Raw genomic sequence first — 17187 nt, 5'->3', positions numbered from 1 at the left:
CCAGGCCTTCTTAATCTATGGCTTAGCTCACAATTGTGCATTTCATAATTGTCACATTTAATAAAATGTAGTGTACTGCAGTGAAGTGCTTTTAATGATTTCAAAGTGGAAGAAGCTGTTTGCATGTACATTTAACCATATATTCACAGACAGACAGTACAGACAGTAAACCAGACTGGACATTTTATTTTGTCATCCAATGTAAACATGCCTTTTTTTGTAGAAACATCTTTTTTCATTTTTGAACCAGTGCTGCGGTGACATGGCTATCTCAGAACTATTTATGCTATAAAATTCTATACAGAGCTTAAGCAGAGCAGTAACATTGTATATTGCAATCTTATAATGTATATACTTGTATTAAAGCAAGTCCTGAATGTAAACCGCCACTTTTAAAATAGAAAAAATCTGAAATTCAAGACCAAAAGAAGCACTGAGTGATAAAGAAAACCACAGTTTAACAAAGTAAAAAAAAAATTAAAAATGTATAAGGGTTTACAAAACAAAATTAATGCAGTCTATATAGCATACTGCTATAAATACAAAAAAGAATGAGAACATTAAAGGAACAAAATAGTCATTTGAAAAATTCAGGTTTTTTTTACACCCTAATCAATATTTTTAAGAGAAAAAGAAAGAGAGATGTCATAAGCATAAATTGTGTTTTTTCAGATACTGCAAGGAAGGCAGAAAGGTAAGGTAGTTATACTCATTAATCATTTCACTGGAGAGTGGCGATGCTTTACGTGTTGATTAGCATATGTATTCTGTTGGCATGATAATTGTTCACCTTGATAAAAATATGAGTGTCTGTGTATTGATGTATCTGTCTGATTGCTATGTCATTTAAACAGATGGCACCTCACAAACATTAACAATGCTTTAACAATGCTTTAACAAATCACATACCAAGTGGAATTTAACAAAGACATATGTATTGCATTTGCCATTCCAACAGATGGTGCAAACATTTGTAGTAATACATTTTATTATTACAAACATCCACCCATCCATTTTCTAACCCGCTGAATCCGAACACAGGGTCACAGGAGCCAATCCCAGCCAACACAGGGCACAAGGCAGGAACCAATCCTGGGCAGGACACACACCAAGCACACACTAGGGCCAATTTAGAAGATTTAGAATCGCCAATCCACCCAACCTGCATGTCTTTGGATTGTGGGAGGAAACCGGAGCGCCCAGAGGAAACCCACACAGACACGGGGAGAACATGCAAGTTCCACGCAGGGAGGACCCAGGAAGCGAACCCGGGTCTCCTAACTGCGAGGCAGCAGTGCTACCACTGCGCCACCATGCCGCCCTTATTACAAACGTTTTGAATGAATTGTTGGAGTTACAAATGCAATGCTTTTATTACTATGTAATACAAAATACACTCCAATAGATGGTGCACTGAAAATGTTACTACTGAGATCTACATTGATTATTTAGATTTCAAACAGTCTTAGATAGATAGAAGAGTAATAAACCTATGAGAATATGCACATATCTTTATCATTTGCCCATTAGCATTCTAGACTGTAAATACAAATTTCAACTACAAATGCTGTGTTAACTAAAAGTACTTTATCCTCTCATTATTTAGTCATTTTACTTCAAGTCAACACCCTCCTTACCGCGAGGCTGAAGCGCTACGTTTTCACCACCGGGCCACCATGCAGTCCTGAATGTTAAAGTCTTTTTTTAATCTAGTAAAGTTGTCTCTCAGGAGGTTTGGAAAGATTTTTTTATCTCACTCAAATATTAAACATTTACAAACAAAACACCAAATTTGTCTGGAAACTGCTGTCTTGATGTGGGGCATGTTAGAGAAATTAATCAAACTGGAAAAGCAGATTTTCTGGTTATATGACTCACACTGCACAAACAATTATTATAAGGGTTAGTCTGAACAAGTTCTTATGCTAATTGTACAATGCCAAATGGAGGTTAAAAATCAAATTTGCAAAAAAGAAAAGTAAATAAGAAATATAAGCTTTTTTCTAATTTCTATATTCTTATCCTGAAGAATTTTAAAAATAAAAACCTTTCTCTGATTGTAAAAAACAAACCCACGCTATTAAATGCTACCATTATATCAGATGAGGTTTCACACCGCAGGTCTATAGAGTCAGATTACAGACAAAATTCTGAATGTGAACACCATAGATTTTGTGAGCACCAGTTACGTTTTAAACACATTTTGAAATTGCAAGCAACATTTTGAATGTTATTTTTGGTATTTTGAGTGCAGGTGATACATTTTACAAAGCTTTCTGGTCAAGTGATTTTTGGCAGCATCCTTGTGCAATGTTACTGCCAAAATGATCTGTGTATGGATAGAAAGAAGCAAGGTTTGGAATTTGTTTGTATAACCAATGGGAGTAGTTAGACTGACTTGTAACTCTTAATTTCTACTTTCTAATCTTGTTTATGATTACAACTGCCGCAATATCAAACACAAATAGTAGCGATTACCACTTAACATTTAGTATACATGATCTGTCAGAGGTCATGTCACAGATAACCATTAATTACCTGTGAGTATTATGTATTTATGTGACATATACTCTTATTTGGAATATTAAAATAATTTTAACAAGAACATGTCATTCTGGTCAACAAAGCTCACTTATCCTAATCACACTAGTAGGAAACTGTCAAGTATCTTGTCCTCAGACGAAGGATAGTTTCTGCCACCAAATACTACCTGTAATCTTGAACTAGGTAAACGGGTTGGAAAATCGCTGAAATATTGCAATGAAATAGCTCCAGAAAATGAGGGGTTGAATGTTGTCAACATGCTCAAATGAACCTAACCTTCCTACTTTGTTCCAACCACAGTAGTGTTATGCTGCACTTTGTTTAGTTATCACTGTTAACTCATTTAGCTGGTTGTTTCGTTGTTTAATAGCATCCAGGGTTTTCATAGTTCCCTCTGATTTTAATTCATTTGCAATTTGTTGTTATATATTTTTTTGTTGCTGATGCTTACAATGTAATCAGTCTATCCAGTTTCCAAACCTTTTTTTCATGGAATTCTTATTTTATTTTATTTAAACTAGGGGGCTCCACCCCAAGCTCGTTTCACTCGCCCAGCCCCAGGTTGGGTTTAAGGAATATACAATTTAAAGAGATTGTTATTTTCATGGGAATTGTTACATATGCATTATTGTCACTTTTACTTTACAACTTTTGTAAAAACAATACTTGTCCTTTATTTCCAGCCCCGGGCATCGTTAAATCTTTATTGCAGGACATATAACGCTGCTCGTGTGGTGAAAGGGGGGCGGCTGGATGCATGCTAAGGAGATGCCGTCGGATTTGCTGCTGCTGCTGGTGAGCTGAGTGTTCTTTTTGTCACGATGTACGTCGATCATTTAAAAGCCTGTAGAGCAGCTGTCTTTTTGCCACTTCATGTCTCTGACGCTCGTGTTGTGAAGGGGGCTTAACACACACTAAGGAGTTGCAGTCAGATTATCTGCTGGCGAGCTGCGTTTTCTGCTTGTCGCACTTTGCGTTGATCATTTCAAAACCTGTACAGCAGCTGTCCTTTTGCCACTTTGCATCCCTGCCACTCGCGTTGTGAAAGGGGGGGTTAATGCACACTAAGGAGAAGTGGCCGGATCATCTGCTGGCTTCCTGCTGCTGCTACTGGCATGCTGTGTTTTATGCTTGTCGCTTGTTGATGTTTTAAGAGCTGGGAGCACATGATGTCTGTCTGCCAAAAGCATTCCAATAACTGCTTGGTTTGATGTCCATAAGCTTGTTTTAAATGTTGTCTCACTGCCTTGTCTCACGTGACATCAAATTGTCTTTGTGGGACATTAAAGTGTCTCTTGTGGGACATCAAATTGTCTTCCGAGAAGATCACGTCTCATCTCCCTAACCTCCCTCCCTTCCAGGATTTTTTTTATAATAGAGAGATACTACTGAAGTCATTATTTGAACTGTGTTAATAACTAAAGTGCAAGAGATATTGTTCCCATATATTCAGTGCGCTTCTAATATAATATTTAAACCATAAGCTGAAGATCTGCAGTGCTTGCGTGTGTATGATTGTGTTCTGTGGTGGACTGGCAGCCTGTTAGGCAAGGCTGCTAGAATATTCACTGGCTCCTGTGAATTAAAGTTGGATAAATGTAATAAACTCCATAGCATGTGTAGGAATAAATATATATTTTGGTATGGAAGAGTGTATAATGATACATGTCCAATTGAGGTGCAGCTTTGCCTTTTTTTACCCTTTATTGTTGGTATTCTGGATATCAAATGGTATTTGATAAGCAGTCAATGTGCTCATAAAACCTTTTAAATTTGAATGTGTAAAGCTAAATGTTTTTAAAGAGTGACTCACCTTGACATCCATCCATCCATCCATTTTCCAACCCGCTGAATCCGAACACAGGGTCATGGGGGTCTGCTGGAGCCAATCCCAGCCAACACAGGGCACAAGGCAGGAACCAATCCTGGGCAGGGTGCCAACCCACCGCAGTCACCTTGACATACTTTTCATTTACTATGTTCCTTCTATTTATCTGAATATACTGTACAGTAACATTGTAGGGCGACGGATCGTGTAATAGCAGCACTGGCACAAGGCAGGATCCAACCCTAGAAGGAGCACCAGTCCATGATAGCTCAGTTTAACACCCACAGCAACATTCAGTGAAATTGAGAGAAATTAAGAGTTGCCTGTCAGTGTAACCAGCATGCTGACGTAAAGCATTCAGTTCCAAATAAAAGACTATACCAAGTATGCAGCAGTTTCTGAACTGAATCTGAAAAACTTTACCTGTTCCATTCATACACAACCTTTACAGCACACAACAATAAATTACAACAATCACATTTACCTTTCAAATACTAAGTGGGCCACTCCACCCATGTTTGCTTCATTGTTTGCTGCAGAGACAGGCGTCACCTTCACCCTTTTAAAAATGTGTTATGTTTTAAATCTTCCTCTTTCCTGCTTGACCATTGATGAGGTAATGGCGCTTAGCGAGGTGACAGAACAGAATCAATCATTGGATACAACACTGCCAAACTGTCGAAAAAAACACATACTTTTACTAAATTCCCAGCCTTGAACCATGGAGTTACAAGGAGTAAATGATACAAATTTACCTTTGAAGGTGGAGAAGGAGATGTGACTGGTTATCAATGACTACTCCATTGTCTATAAGAACAAAGTTGTGCCCTTGTTTCTCTCCAAGAATGCTGCCAAAAGCCACCTGAACAGCAAGTGTTGCAAAACATATCATAGTGAGCTCTTTTAATAAATATTCCCCTTTTACATTTTACCATTATTATTGTTCCTGTTATATTATCATTAGCCTTTATTTTCTCTTGAGATCACATTTAATCAATCGTCATTTGGGGTTTCACAGCCTCAGTGATGTAAATATAAATCCAGCACACATTGAAAACGAGCTTTATCATTTCTCCTCAAATGTCTTGTTTGTTCTGGCTTGTTTAAAACCAAGCAGATTGAAAATAACCCTCTACTTTACCATAAAGTAAGCAGGGACATTTGAGAAAGAAGATGAAATCCTTAAATTAACAGACATTATTATTTCCTGAAGTAATGGTATTTCAATTATTCATTCTTTATACTTATAATATTTTGTGGAGTTCAAAATTATGTTTGCTATGAAGAAAAGATGCTGTCACAAGAAAATCTGTCAAAAGCACTGATTGTGCTGTTATATGGCTCGACTGACTAAGGTGGTTTATTTTAGTATTCTGTGCATAGTTCAAACCTTTGTTGAAGTCAGATTAAACATTCATCCATCCATTATCCAACCCGCTATATGCTAACTACAGGGTCACGGGGGTCTGCTGGAGCCAATCCCAACCAACACAGGGCGCAAGGCAGAAAACAAACCCTAGGCAGGGTGCCAGCCCAGCACAGGGCTAGCACACATACACCCACAAACCATGCACAAACTAGGGACAATTTAGAATCACCAATGCACCTAACCTGCATGTATTTGGACTGTGGGAGGAAACCTGTAGGAAACCCAAACAGACATGGGGAGAACACTCAAACTGTGCGGTAGCAGCGCTACCCACTGCACCACTAAGCCGCCTCAGATTAAACAGTCATTTAAATTTAAACAAAAAGATCTTGTGGGACATATTTAGAACATAAATTTATTTTTGAGAGATACTGTGGAAGGATTGCAGAAAAGACCTTTACTGTATCATTTCTGGAATCAACATCAAAGGTGCAATAACTAACTTGTAGAAGGCAGGTCACATTTACAATAATCAATCAATCAATCAATCAACATTTATTTATATAGCACATATTCATACAAAAAAATGTAGCTCAAAGTGCTTTACAAAATGAATAGAAAAATAGAAGACACAATAAAAAATAAACATAAGTCAACATTAATTAACATAGAATAAGAGTAAGGTCCGATGGCCAGGGTGGACAGAAAAAACAAAAAAAACTCCAAAAGCTGGAGAAAAAAATAAAATCTGTAGGGGTTCCAGACCAAGAGACCGCCCAGTCCCCTCTGGGCATTCTACCTAACATAAATCATCATATTTTCATGGAAGGACCTGATGATGATGGTCACGTAGACTTCTGGCTTTCAGTCCATCATTGTTGGAGCATCATGATGCTTTGAGTAGGTGGTGGTGGCGCAGGCCGCCACCAATACATTTTCTATTCATTGACACTTGAGTTCTATGAATCCCAGTATTGTAAAGGATGATAACACACATACTGTTTGTAGTTCAGGTTGAATTCACTTTTTTAGAGACCCAGAATTCAAAAGTAGTGATCCAGAAAGAGAGAGTCATAGAGGCTAAGAGACATGATGCAGATGCAGTCTTCAGCACACTATTACACATAGGACATTTCAAGATGAGCACTCTTAGTAATCAGTGATCACTCTGTAGTTGATATCTGCTGTATATGCAAAGTGTAAAAACATGTGCTAAATAATTAATTACAAATGTCAAACAGAAACAGTTTCTTGGACATCAACAGCAGCCATTGTAGACACCTCAGTGCTGACAAGAAACCTCCGCAATTCCTATGGAGGTCGACAGTAAAAATCCACTTGAGTGCTGTAGCAGCAAAGAGCAGCGGGATAAACACACCTGGATTTGCTTTAAAAAAGCATTTGTCTTTGCCAGCAGCATCCCTCCCTTGTGAATACATTCATTCAAGGTCTGGATTGGCGATCAGTAACAAAGTTGTCTTAGTCAAAGCACAGCATAATAAATCATTTAAAAAAAACGATTGTTTTTCTGTCTGTACCATTCATAACCAATCTTTCAGTTACATACACACAATCCCAGTTATAAACATATTTACCTTGCTCCCCTGTCCCTTAACAGTCAAAGTAAGAACAAATAATTAAATATTCACATGGAATTAAGTCCCTGAACCCACAATCTGTCCATTGCTAGTATTGTTAGCCATAATCACAGTTGAAACTGTCAATAAAATGTTTTTTTTTAATACACATATTAACAAGATACAGATTTACTTTATGGTGAGTGAGGTGTCATGCCCATATTGTTAGATCTCTTCTTTGCAGCATTCTAGTCAACATTTGGAAGATGTATAATTTATAGTTTTGTTTAAACATAAAGTATTCTCAGGCACAACAATTTAAAATGTATTGATGATCCACAAACATTCATTTTACCAGAAAATTCTGTTGTGCTTTTTAAATCTGGTGGTGGTAGGTGTAGTTAAAACAAAGCTTGATGAATATAAATTCAAAATGCTGAGCTGACATTAGCAGTGGAAATGAAACCAGAGTGGTCCAAAGCACAGAGCTAATATGTGCAGTGGAAATAGAGCACGATTCAAAGCACACCGCTGACATGTACAGTTCAAAGAAAGCTTTGTAAAGCATTGACATATTCAAAACCATTTGCTGTAAAGTGTTTCCGTAAATCTCGTCTTAGGCCTTCTTCTTTTTCTCCTGCCTGGCAGCTCCATCTCTAGCATCCTTCTTCCAATATACCCAGCATCTCTCCTCTGCCCATGTCCAAACAAATGCAACCTCACCTCTCTGGCTTTATTTCCAAACCATCCAACCTGTGCTGACCCCATAATGTACTCATTCCTTATCCTGTCCATCCTAGCCACACTCAATGCAAATCTTAATATCTTTAACTCTGCCACCTCCAGCTGTGTCTCCTGTCTTTTTGTTAGTGCCACTGTCTCCAACCCAAATAACAAAGCTGGTCTCACTACCGTCTTGTAGACCTTTCCTTTCACTCTTGTTGGTAATCGTCTGTCACAAATCACCCCTGACACTTTTTTCCACTCACTCCACTCTGCCTGCACTCTCTTCTTCACCTCTCTTCCACACTCTCCATTACTCTTGATCTGTACTGTTGATCCCAGGTATTTAAACTCCACCTTTGCCAGTTCTAGTGCATCCTCACCATTCCTATGACCTCTCTCATTCACACAAATGTATTCTGTCTTGGTCCTACTGACCTTCACTGACCTTCTCAGAGCATATATCCACCTCTCCAGGGTCTCCTCAACCTACTCCCTACTCTCGTTACAGATAACAATATCATCAGCAAACATCATAATCCACAGGGGACTCCTGTCTAGTTTCCTCTTTTAACCTGTCCATCACCACTGCAGATAAGAAAGGGCACAAAACTATTCCGTCATGTAATCCCACCTCAACCTTAAACACATCCATCACTCCTACCACAGACCTCACTACTGTTTAACTTCCCTCGTACATATTCTGTACCACTCTTACATACTTCTCTGCCCCTCCCTACTTCCCCATACAATACCACAACTCCTCTCTAGGGACCCTGTCAAAAGCTTTTTTTTTAGGTTCACGAAGACAGAATGCAACTTCTTTTGGCCTTCTCAATACTTCTCCATCAACTCCCTTAGAGATAACATCACATCTGGAGTGCTCTTTCCTGGCATGAAACCATACTGCTCCTCACTCATCATCACCTCCCTTCTTAACCTAGCTTCATTACTCTTTCCCAAAACTTCATTCTGTGACTGATCAATTGTATCCCTCTGTAGTTACTACGGTTCTGTACATTACATTTCTTTTTAAAATCCATACCAGTACACTTCTCCAATTTTCAGGCATCATTTTACTTTCTCTCCTAAACACCTCCAAGCTTTCTCAGGTATGTCACCTGGACCAACAGCTTTCCCATTCTTCATACTCTTCATAGCTGTCCTTACTGCCCCCCTAGTAATCTATTGCACTTCCTAGTAAACTATCTCTACATCATTCAACCTTCTGTCTCTCATTTACTTAATTCATCAACCTCTCAAAGTACACTTTCTATCTGCTCAACACACTCTCCTCGCTTGTGAGTACGCTTCCATCATTATCCTTTTGCCGTCACTGTACTTTGTATATAAGAGCCAGATCGAATGTTATTTATTTATTTTCCTTTATTTATTTACTTACTTCCTACAGCGTACAGTCACATGTAGACTGCAGAGCTTCCCGTGTACATATACAAAGTACAGCGAAGGCAAAAGTGTGACGTGCATTCTTTCTCTGATGTAGAACCCTCTCATCATCTGACTTCACCTCTGTTATAGCTCGTCTTTTTGTGAAAACAGCAGTGTCAGATGGGGGGTGGTATTGTGAACGCAACTGAGAGAATAAAACTGAATAAATAAAACAAACAAAGCTAACTTTTACAAGTTTCATAAATTTTGTATGTTTTTATTCTAAAAGAGTAAGAATAAGAGCAGCTTACTTCTCAAAACGGACTCGTCCAGGGACGAACCTGTGAAGTTTTGATTACCAGTCAACAGTTGATACTGTTGCGCCACCAAAGTAGTCATATCAAAGGGGTGTCAATGTCGCACCCTAACACAGGTTCTTTTTTTGCAGTTATATTCTTGAATAGAAGTGCACTTGTTCTGTTATATTTGTACCTGTTGTGAAAGTGTTTATTTGATATTTGGACTTCAGGCTTCACACATTATACATTTCATGTCTATATTTTGTCAATTATTACTACAACTTGAAAAACGTTTCTGTTTTAACGATGTGTTTACATAGATTGTTTTGGACACGGAACACACATGAAATGCATGTGTTCCAAATAACAATATAGCATTTATAAAAGGCGGCATTTTGCTTGACTTCTCACAACTGTAAGCAACTGACACGCAGGTAAACAGACGAGCTGAGAAAACTGTGCAGCGGTGGGGGGATGTGATAGTACGCTGCTTGCTGCTTATCAACACATTTACAGGGCAAAAGACGCTGACGGAGAGGTGTGAAGCGATTTAAGGTGGAATGGAGGCTTTTTTCGTAGGCTTTGGTAATTCTAGTGTTAATGTTGGGGAACAAATCTTCAGCCAATCTTTTGACATGTTGCTCTCTTTCACCAATTGTGACCGACACAGGTGCCTTCTGCACAGGTGCTCCTCTCAGTCCTTGCATGGTATATATTAAATAGGGCTAGCGGCCTGATGTGCATGCATCCCCTCAGAAGAGCTAATATGCACTACAAAAGTAAGTTACTTTTTCTTGGGATCCCCTTCTCACACTAAGGCATGCACAAATTTAAACACGTCACACCTTTTCCTTTGCTAATGGCAGGTGGCTAAAAAGAAATGCTCGGCCTGATGACGGGGTATGCATAGCATCCTCCACTAGGCTCAGTTGTGCTAAGCCTCCTTTTCTCTTTAATTGTGGAAGCAGAAATTTCATGTTTACTCTTAAAAAATCAAAGTAGCCATGTTTAAATTAATATAGAAGAATTTGGTTATAAACAGGAGCATATGGAAAAAGTATAGGAATATAAGAAAATAACTGATTTGTTAATTCTTCAGTTTTTGGACCCATTAGAAAGTTTCTATTAAGTTCTTTCCAGAATGATGAATACATTTTTGCTAGAATAATTTTTTGAAGATTTGCATAATCCTGGCATCTAAATTTACCTTCGTAGCCTTTTGAGTGATATGAGAAGAGATAAATTAAAAATGACACCAAAACATCCCAGAATCTTTAAATTACTTGTAACAGATATTGAAGGCAACATTGCTGGTCAGATATATACAACATTAACACTGATAATTTTGACCCAATATTTTTTTATGTAAAAATCTGGAATAATTTTTTCCCTTTGAATATATTTTATATTGACATAATTCCATATTTTACAATGCCAACATTTTTAACATGTTGCAAATGAATTGTATCAAAAATGTAAACATGATCCTGAAGTGGATATCTAATCAACCAATACATTATATATTTTATTCTTAAGAAAAAATACCATACTACAAACTAAAGTGCAATTTGAAACAATAAAATATAAGATCCTTCCTTTTTAACATCTTTCAAAATGCAGAATAAAGGTGGGAGTACAATAATTTGAGTTAACAATACTGTAAAAAGTACTATTTGAGTATGATTTTTCTTTATTTCTGCCTGTAATATTGAAAAAAATTTAATTTCCTATTTATTTCACTCTTTTTAAGACTTTCTGATCTGTTTGAATTAATACAATGTTCAAGTTCCTTGTGTTTTATTTGTTCTTATTTGAAAAAGATTAAGAAAAAAGTAATTAAATTGAAGATTTCCCAATCTTGTTTTTCTTCACCTTATGCAAGCAAAGGTTGAACTACATAGTACAAGCAGACAAACATTGATTTAAGTTTGACTTGCATAGGCTAGAGGTAAAATAAAACATACAATGCACATAGTGCAAAATGGTACACACAAGAAGAGAACTAATAGACACGTCTTAAGTACCAGTACTTTACACAAATACAGGGTCTGCATAATGATTAAGCAAAGGCCTATAAACAAACTGTCCTTCTTATACCTGTTACAACAAGAGTGGGAAATGGCACAACTGGAGTAGCCATTATTCAGCCTGATGGCTACAGAAGTAAAAAAATAAAAAGCCTCAGTTGTGTCTCATGGGAGAATATTAATGGATATAATTGGCAGTATTAGTCGTAAAGCATTTTATTCTTTCATCATCCTCTTTTCTGTTATAGTGAGTCCAAGTTTGGTCCTTTACTTTAGTAGGCCTTTCTTATAGATCTATTTGGTAAAAGTGAAAGTGATGCAACAGCAGTACAGATCCTCAGCTGAGGCTGCCTTAACTAACACAGTTAGATTACAGGGGTCTGGTATGGTTTGACATTCATAATTCTGGCCACACTGTCAGCTTTTCCAGATGAAATTAGGCTCAGTGAAGCATGTAGATTAACATACTAGAAGTATGGAAGGAACAATTCAGGATGTCAAGATTTTCTCTAACCAGGGCCTACAGTTGTTTCAGCTTAGCCTCTTAAACATACTCACAATACGTAGAGTGGGACTTACTGGTCAGTAGCTATTAAGGGCACTGAAACTTTCATTTTTAGGTATTGAGGAGCTATGCAGGATGCCTTCCAAAGTCATGGCACTCTCTACATCAGAAAACAACTGTATATAGGAGGTAAAGTACCCTACAGACCTGTCTTTAGCAAGATGATACCAGCAGACTCCACCATTTTGCTAGCCCATAGTTTTTTCAGCTTTTGTGTTATCTTATTGGCAGGGACAGAGTGGGAATACAGATCTCAGCAGTCATTCCTTCATAGGAGAAATTATTTAGCTAATTGAAACTGTTCAAATACCCTTCTACTACCTGATTACAGGTCCACTTGTAGTTGCTGATGTTCCTCATTTAAACCTGTGAACATGATTTGTTGCAAGGCTGTGAGAATTTTGCCAAAGATATAGATGGCACCAAGGTTGCAAATGACATAACAGGCAAACAGTCTATCAAGGTCATGAGGGACCATTTAGCTTGAGAGAAATGAGAGGTTAGGGGGTGGTAGAGAACATTCCTACTTAGTGCATCCAAAATTTAACACTACTTAGAAACAAAGACAGGATGTGTGAGAGAGGTCATTGTTGTCTGCAACTTGCTCCGATAAAATTTGTCTTTTATCATGGGCTGGGCTCTGTGTGCATAAGAGCAGTGAACCAATGAATGCTCTCCTTGAAGTACAATGCTTATAATGCAGTGATGAGGAATCGAGATCATGGGTGTTTTGGACCTCACAAGCAGAACAGAAGTTCATCTGTCTGATTTCTTGTGTTTTATGTACCATGACAGAATGGAAGAAAGAAAGAAAACTGGCAGAGAATGTGGCTGAACTCACCAAAGTAGTTCAGCTACAAGCTCTTCATACATTGCCACAACCATTAGGTAACATGCTATTGGAAATTAGGAGAAGGGTTGTACTAGACGTTCGTCATTGAGTCAGTTAAGTGTAACAAGGGCTGTGATTTTCAGTCATTTAAACTTGTATGGTTGAGATCAACTATGGATGGCAAATCTGACTTACCCCATGTCTAGAAGTCATATAATGTCACTAGTTTTAAGTTGGGCTCTTTTTATGTCTTTTGTTACTTTAGCCTGAAACAAGTTTAAGCAAGTAGTTATTTAATTTCAAAAACATTTTCTTTTAAAATTTTTGATATTCCCTTTGCAGTAAGATCACTTCAGACATATACTCTTATTTTATATTTATTTTTGATATTTGCTGAAGCTGACTAAGCCATCTAACCATTTAGAGACTTTGAAAGTGTATTTTTTTCAGGGAATTCTTACTTTGGCTATTTTTTTAAATACTGTTGAAGTTGCTACTTAAACTGCGTTGATAAATAGTAAGAGCATGAAAAAGATATGACAACTGTACATATTATATAGTTAATTTTTATAACCTTATTATTTACATTAAATACTGAAAATCTTTTATAGTAACATCTCATACCATTAAATTATTAAGCAACTTGCAAAACCTGGGTAGCTCCTAGAAAGCCTAAACTATGAGGATGCACTTTAACAAGATATGTTAGAATAAACAGAGTTTGGCAATTGAGAGTGCTTAATGACACACTTCTAATATCCAGTTATAAAACAATTATCTGAACTTATTATGTGCATTCAGTCCACATATGCATGAGAAGAATCAATCCTGAAATCATGGCAATACGTAATAATAACAATAATAATGATAATACATTTTATTTATGTGGCACCTTTCCATTTCTGAATGTTCTTCACAAATATTCAAAATAATGCAATATGAATAAAATTAAATTAACACAGGATACAAAGAAATATCAAGCATTAGACACCAAATAACAGATAAATACTTGAAAGTCAATGTTCTTAATTAAGAAACAAGCAGAAAAAAATACAGAAAGTCTTAAATTATTAACACCATTTATGTACAATTACATGTGGGAATATAAATGTTGATGTTACAATTACCCACAACAATAAGGAACATTGAATAGGATAAGAGCAGAATTAATTTTCAGTTTTACAGCCAAACACTAGAATGACTATTCATTTGCTGTTCAATTCAGATCTAACAGTCCCAGCCAGACCTCCACACCACTGCAAAATAAACACTCAGGAGGAGTCATCCCATTTAGAGATGCAAACTCCTCAAGTTTTTTTTTTTTTAAAAAACATTTTTGTATGATATATTAAGATTTGTTTCATTTTTGTAAACATTGTTTTACTATTTTTAAAGAGAAAAGGGGGAAAACCAGACAAGAAAAGTTCAATATCAAAAAGAGAATAAAGTTCCCCTCCCATCGGCACCCACAACCCACCCCATTTGGTGAATGGTGATGAAACAAAAGTGTTAGCCTCATGTCCTACACATCCAGATTACAACTAAATAGGCAATTTTTAATAAGAGCAACAAGTTTTTCTAAGGAAGAGACGTGTGGAAATGAAGGCCCACAATGATGCGACAGGAGGGCAGGACCAAAACATGAAAAAAGGAATGAGGTCCATGGTGCAGGGTCTAAACATATTAAAATTGTTTTAAAGTTGTATAAATCCTAAGGACAATTCTATACTAAATAAATTGATTAAAAAATATGAAGCAGTTTTTGATTTCTTTAAACTTTCTTTGAATCATACGTTGTAGTTTAAGGCAAAAGAGTACTGCAGATCTGAGTCCAACTTAACACAAATAGCAAGAGGCATCTTGGAGATGTGTGTACAGAACTAAGGCAGGTTTATATTGAATACTGGTTATGAATATGAAATACACAAACAAGCAATAAAACAGAAGATAAGCAGTCTAACAGCAAGTAAAACCCTCAAAGCATTGTGATGTATTGAGACAGATAATTTAGAGCAGTGACAATGAAATCCCATATTTCTACAAAACAGTCCAAAATCATGACAAACATCATATAAATGGAGGAAGATGACAGTAGGAAGAAGGGGTAAAAAATGTTTTGCATTGACATTTATTTGCTTAGGAGATGCTTTTATCCAAAAGAGGTAAACATAATCTAGTAATGTTAGGCTGGGGCCTATTTCTTCAGCAAGTGTATTAAGACAGGAAACAAAAGTTGATTTCCAGAGGTGAAAAAATGTAATAACTAATACATTTACAAACATAGATTAACAATCTATAAAGCAATTAACCTCAATATAACAAGAAATCAAACAATAGTATGAAAGATCAAAGGTTTTTTTTTTTAATCATTTAGATATTTATTGAACAGATGAGTTTTCAATAGTTTCTTATGCATATTGAGAAAGTCAACAGTTCAGATGGAGGTGACCAGCTCATTCCACCAACTAAGAACTACACAGGGAAAAGAGTCTAAATTGACATGTATCACGTATCACGACATATATCACGTAGAGGTGGAATCACCAGATGCTGTTCGCTGGCAGACTTGAGTGGGCAAGAAGGAGCATAGTACTTCACTAGTGTCTCCATATACGCAAGTGCCAACTCACTGACTACTCTGTAGTCAAACATCAAGTATTTGAACTTGATGTGTGCTGCTACAGGGAGCCAGTGCAGCGACCTGAAGAGATGAATGACATGTGCCCACCTCAGCTGGTTAAATACAAAATAGGCCACTGCATGCTGGACCAACTGCAGTGATTTGATAGTACATGCGAGTAATCCTGCCATAGTCCAGTAGTCCATACAAGACAAGACCAAAACCTGGACCAGAAGTTGTGCTGCATATTACATCAGATAAAATCTGGTCTTGTGGAAGGGCTATGAGAAACAGTAGAAATGTGGTCGGAAAAGGATAGCTGCTCATCAATAACCACCCTAAGGTTGCATACTGACTTGGCAGGTGTTAGCTACAGTGAGCCAAGCTATATAGAGATGTGGAATTGAACGGAATGGATGGTCAGGATCACATGAAGCTAGATTTTTGCCAGGTTGTGCTGTAGATAGATAGATAGATAGATAGATAGATAGATAGATAGATAGATAGATAGATAGATAGATAGATAGATAGATAGATAGATAGATAGATAGATAGATAGATACATGGTGGTCCTTTATCTAGGTTGTGCGCTCAGTAAGGCATGCAGAGATCTAGCTGATACTGTGTTGTCTTCAGGAGGGAACGGCAGGTATAGCTGTGTATATTCAGCATAGCACTGATAAGAGAATTCATGGGTTTGGATGATGGAGGTGGTGTACAGAGAGAAAAGTAGAAGACCCAGCACTGATGTGCCTTTGACATCTCCCCTCACCAGGACACACTGTAGGATCTGGCAATAATGCAGAACTTAAACCATTTAAAAGCAGTCCCAGTGATGCCAAGGTCAGAGAGGGTGGCAAAGATTTTTGTTGCTTAGTACTGATAGATCTGTTTTGGTTCAAACTTTAAACATTTGAGACATATACATTAATACAGTAATCAGACATACTGTATGAAGATGACTTCTCTATCCCTAGCCTTTGCCCATTATGTGATAAATGTTTGGACATTTCAGTGCAAATATCTAAATTACAAGCATGTCTGCAAATACTGTAAAAATGTACAAAATAGTGCAAAAAAATCATAAGATTTACCAAAATAGCAAAATATGTGTCACAATCTGCCAACTCCAAGCAGATTTTTGATATTCCAATGTCCGTTTGATATGTTCTTAAGAATTCTTGGCATCATTTAGGCACCTGGGAAACATAATTTCATTAAGCTGAACAGTTGTCATCATGACCTTTAATTGCTGTTTCAAAATTCAAATTGCTACCCAAGCTTCCCCAATCCACTAGTTCTTATTTATTCAAGACATCTGTTGTCTTCTAGCTTATTCTACCTTAGGGTATTTCGAATTTTCTTGTGCACCCAGAAAAAAGAAATACAATCATATTACACTAGTTTTCATGCC

The 17187-nt window shown here is 37.1% G+C and overlaps 1 protein-coding gene across 1 annotated transcript in view; it reads right to left on the bottom strand.

Annotated features, from left to right (window-relative positions):
- The window catches only part of LOC120533797, a 74384-nt gene extending 72588 nt beyond the window's left edge, over window positions 1-1796 (bottom strand). The window contains exon 1 of the mRNA XM_039760761.1: window positions 1638-1796. The gene's annotated coding sequence lies outside the window, so the exon portion shown is untranslated. The remainder of the gene's footprint in view (window positions 1-1637) is intronic.
- Between the last annotated feature and the right edge of the window lie 15391 nt (window positions 1797-17187).

Source organism: Polypterus senegalus, chromosome 1 (genome assembly GCF_016835505.1).
Source record: "Polypterus senegalus isolate Bchr_013 chromosome 1, ASM1683550v1, whole genome shotgun sequence".
NCBI lineage: Eukaryota > Metazoa > Chordata > Cladistia > Polypteriformes > Polypteridae > Polypterus > Polypterus senegalus.
Note: the sequence above shows the minus strand (reverse complement) of the source record. Positions and strands in the feature narration are given on the sequence as shown.